Here is a 4,968-nt window from a genome sequence, read left to right as displayed (position 1 = left end):
TGTAGAGGGATGAAGAAGAAAGTGTCCTTAAGATTTAGGACTGTAAGCCATTCTGCTTCCTCTGGTATCTGGGAGAGTAGAGTATAAGGATTAGGTACAACTGGATACAGTGGAACAACTGCCTCATTGATAATTCTGAGGTCTTGCACTAACCTCCATTGTCTGTTGGATTTTTGTATGCCTAGAATAGGAGTGTTGCATGGACTGTTGCATGACTTTACTAATCCCTGTGCTTTTAGGTCTTTGACAATCTTTTGTAACCCTTGTTGGGCTTCTGGTTTGAGGGGGTATTGCCTTTGATAGGTAAAGGAGGTAGGATAATTTAACTTGAACTGGACAAACTGTTTGCTCATTTGTATTGTCCTTCCTCTGCCCAGACTTCAGGATTAACTCCTCCCTCCTCGAGTAGAGGAAAGAGAAAAGGAATTTCTTTTCCTATATTCTAGTATATAATGGCCCCTGCTTTAGCTAATATGTCCCTCCATAGTAAAGGAGTAGGGCTTTTAGGCATAGTAAGAAAGGCATGTGAGAAAAATAAGGTTCCCCTGTCACAACGTAGGGGGTGAGAGAAATACCTAGTGACTGGCTGTTCTAGGACCCCTTTGATGGTGATAGACCTGGAGGACAGAAGAGTAAAACCCAGAAGACCATGCCAGTGTCCAGGAGGAGGTTAGTTTCCTGGCTTTCAATGCTTAAGCTTAGCCAGGGCTCTGTGGGGGTGATGGCATGGGCTGGCACCTGCCCCAGGCACCTTCAGTCATGTTGTTAGACCATCTGGTTAGTGGCCTCAGGCCCAGAGGACCTTCGCCCTTAGGGGCAGTGTGCCTTCCAGTGATCCCCCTAGCACAAGGGACATGGATGAGGGGATGGCTTATTTTTGTTTGTGCAGTCCTTTTTGAAGTGCCCCTGTAAGCTGCACTGATAACAAGCTGTTAGGTGGGTTGCCTGTCCAGCCCTTCTTTCTTTCTTTCTTTTTTTTAACTCTATGGTAAACTTTATGTACTTAGGAATTAATACCAACTCATTATTAGCAAAAAATAAACATCTTTACATCAAGAGTAGTTTTTCCTTTAATAAAAAAAGGTGGAATGTGTATAATGGACAAGGGATAATCAAAATTTGCCAAATGAGGCTAGTAAGACAATCTCAACAATTCACAATCATCATTCACTGGTCCATTAATCACAGGACAAGACATACAAATGAAACTTACCTGGCTGGGCACAGTGGCTCATACCTGTAATCCTAGCACTTTGGGAGGCCGAGGCGGGCAAATCATGAGGTCAGGAGTTCAAGACCAGCCTTGGCAAAACCCTGTCTCTACTGAAAATACAAAGAATTATCTGGACGTAGTGGCAGGCACCTGTAGTCCCAGCCACTCAGGAGGCTGAGGCAGGAGAACCGCCCAAACTCAGGAGGTGGAGGTTGCAGTGAGCCCAGACCGCACCACTGCACTCCAGTCTGGGCAACAGAGTGAGACTCCATCTCAAAAAAAAAAAAAAAAAGAAATAAAAAAAATTAAACTTACCTACATATTAGAAAAACATCAAAATTCAACCATGAATCCAGCACATTATCAAATGACTAGACAAAAATTCTACCAACAAACTTAAGAAAATATCATTATCTATGAAATTCAAGTACTACTGCTTAAAGAGCATTTACAGAACTCTCACCTCAAGGTTTCCCTGGCAAAACAAGGTGAAATGCACACTCAAGACTCTTTAAGAATGAGCCACTGATAAAAACAATATACTTGTAATTTGTGTAACATTTCATACATTTTTTCAAGCACTGCACAATAGTTAATTCGCATCAGGCTTTCCAAATTAGAAAAGCTTCACTTATAGAACTTCTTTCCAGTGGGAGTTTTCACATGACTTTTCAAGTAAATGTTAAAACTGAAAATATTCTTGCAGTTTCTAAACTATTAGAGTTTTAATCCTGTGTACGTTCTTGTATTTACAAGGTCCAGCCAGCTACAGTGTGCATTTTCATATGTCCTTGAGAGGGTATGAGAGAAATGAAACATTCCCACATTCTGGACATTCATAGGGTTTTTCTCAGGAATGAGCTGATGTCTTCAAATGGAACTAACACAACTGAAGGCCTTACCACAAATTTTAATTCAAAAGGCTTTTCTCCACTCTGAGTCCTCCCAACTCTTCAAAAACAGGAAAATCTGAAGGCTTGACCACCTTTCCTACATTCTTAAGGTTTCTCTGCAGTGTGAGCTGTTTCATGTTTATGAGGGAATGGGAAACAGTAAATGTTTTACCACATTTCTTACATTCAAGGGGCTTTATGTATTTATTTATTTTTGAGATCGAGTCTCACTCTGTTGCCAGGCTGGAGTGCAGTGGCACAATCTTGGCTCACTGCAACCTCCGCCTCCTGGACTCAAGTGATCCTCCTGCCTCAGCCTCCTGAGTAACTGGGACTACAAGCATATGCTACCACACCCAGCTAATTTTTGTATTTTTAGTAGAGACGAGGTTTCACCAAGTTGGCCAGGATGGTCTTGATCTCCTGATCCACATGCACAGGGCTTCCCCCAACCCCCCGTGGCTTTTTATGTCCTTGAAAAAGAACTAAGACAACTGAAATGTGCCACCATGCCCAGCTAATTATTTATTTATTTATTTATTTATTTTGAGATGGAGTCTCGCTCTGTTGCCCAGGCTGGAGTGCAGTGGTGTGATCTCAGCTCACCGTAAGCTCTGCCTCCTGGGTTCACGCCATTCTCCTGCCTCTGCCTCCTGAGCAGCCAGTGTGAGCCACCGCACCCGGCATTATTTTATTTTTTGTAGAGACAGGGTTTCACCATGTTGCCCAGGTTGTTTCACATTGTTTTAATCCAGGCTGGCTATGAACTCCTGGGCTCAAGCAATACACACACCTTGGCCTCCCAAAGTGCTGGGACCACAGGCTGAGCCATCACACCCAGCCTCTATATCGTGACTTCTTTCATGGCGAGTAAGGTGACTGGAACGAGTGTAGGCTTTACCGCATCTCTTACATTCATAGGGTTTTTCTCCAGTATGAATTCTTTCGTGGAGGTGAAGGGAACTGATGCGACTGAAGGCTTGGTCACATTGTTTATATTCATGGGGTTTCTCTCCAGTATGAGTACTTCTGTGGTTACAAAGGGAACTCCAATGACTAAAGGCTTTGCCACATTGTCTACAGTCATAGGGTCTCTCTCCAGTATGAATGCTTCCATGGTAACGAAGGGAAGTGGAACAGCTGAAGGCTTTATCACATTTGGTACATTTATAGGGTCTTTCTCCAGTGTGAGTCCTTTCATGCGTCTTAAAAGAACAAGAAAATCTGAATGTTTTCCCACATTCCTTACATTCGTAGGGTTTCTCTCCAGTGTGAGTTCATTCATGTATTAGACAAGAACCAGAAACAGTGAACACTTTACCACATTGTTTACATTTATAGGGTTTTTCTCCTGTGAGAGTTCTCTGATGTCTTTCAACTGAATTGAGAAAATAAAAAGCTTTCCCACATATCGTACATTTATAAGCTGGATTTCCACTGTGCATTATCATGGATAATGATATGCACCTGGAACAGAAATGAAGAATTTCCCACACTGTTCACATTTATATTGCTTCTCTCCATATGGTTTGTATCCTGAGTGAGCTAGGATGTGCCTATTAAGGAGTGAATGACATACAAAGACTTTTCCACAAATACTGCATTCCCATTGTTTTAATCCAGTAGAAATGTTCTCATTCAGATCAAGATTTGGAATTTGGCTGACAACTTGTCCATACTGACTACCTTCTTTGCTTTCACACAGTCTCTGTACCATATGATTTCTACAGAAGCCAGGTTCCTGCAGGTTTCCTGCCTCACTTCTCTGTAGAGATTCTTCTGAGAAGAATCTAGCAAAGCCCATTCCTCCTGGGTAAAGTTCACAGCCACATCCTCAAATGCCACGGAGTCCATTCCTCGGCTTCCTGGGTGTCCTGGTGTCAGCTAGGGATGTCCCAATACCCGCAGGTCACAGGGTGGCAGAGGCTGCTGCAGAGCCACCTGGGCCTCACAGAGCCAAGAAGTAGCCGCCCTTCTTTCTTTTAGAGCCACGGAAGTTCATCTGCCTGAGGGCCATGACTAAGGCAGTGGCTCTTTTTTGTCTCATCTGTTTCATTCAGCTGGCTCCTCCTTATCCCTATTATAAAACACCAAAGTTGCCAAATTCAGTAGAGTTTTCAAATTTTGATTGGGGCCCAGGGCAGACTTCTGAAGTTTTTTTTTAAAATGTCTGCATCTGACTGAGTAAGATTCTTTAAGATTAGTTGGCCTTTAACAGAGTCAAGTGACAAGGAGGTATGCTTTCTTTTTTTTTTTTTTTTTTGAGAGGGAGTCTCGCGCTGTCGCCCAGGCTGGAGTGCAGTGGCCGGATCTCAGCTCACTGCAAGCTCCGCCTCCCGGGTTTACGCCATTCTCCTGCCTCAGCCTCCCGAGTAGCTGGGACTACAGGCGCCTGCCACCTCGCCCGGCTAGTTTTTTGTATTTTTTAGTAGAGACGGGGTTTCACTGTGTTAGCCAGGATGGTCTCGATCTCCTGACCTCGTGATCCGCCCGTCTCGGCCTCCCAAAGTGCTGGGATTACAGGCTTGAGCCACCGCGCCTTAATGTCTCCTTTAGCCTCTCTAAAAATGCCATAGTGTTTTCTTCCTTTCCCTGTGTTATGGTGGACATCATTGAGTAATTCATTGGCTTTTTTTTTCTGGTCTTTCTTAATCCCTCTAGTATACAAGTCAGTAAATGCCTGTGACTCCAGTCTCCATGCTCTGAATCGAGGTCCCAATAAGGATCCACACTGGGAACCTACTGTTGGCCTGTGGGGAATTGTTCCCTTTCTTCTGATGTCATTTTCTCATTTACCTGGCTTAGGTACCAGAGATCCCCAAACTCCTGGGCTGCAGCTAAGGCAGTCTTTTTTTCACTGGG

At 43.8% G+C, this 4,968-nt stretch overlaps 1 pseudogene; it reads right to left on the bottom strand.

Annotated features, from left to right (window-relative positions):
• Positions 1–2,723: 2,723 nt before the first annotated feature.
• LOC103238474 (uncharacterized) lies at positions 2,724–4,023 on the bottom strand (annotated as a pseudogene).
• Positions 4,024–4,968: the final 945 nt, after the last annotated feature.

Source organism: Chlorocebus sabaeus, chromosome 11, assembly GCF_047675955.1.
Source record: "Chlorocebus sabaeus isolate Y175 chromosome 11, mChlSab1.0.hap1, whole genome shotgun sequence".
NCBI classification, from domain to species: domain Eukaryota; kingdom Metazoa; phylum Chordata; class Mammalia; order Primates; family Cercopithecidae; genus Chlorocebus; species Chlorocebus sabaeus.
This window is presented reverse-complemented; position numbering and strand designations above follow the sequence as displayed.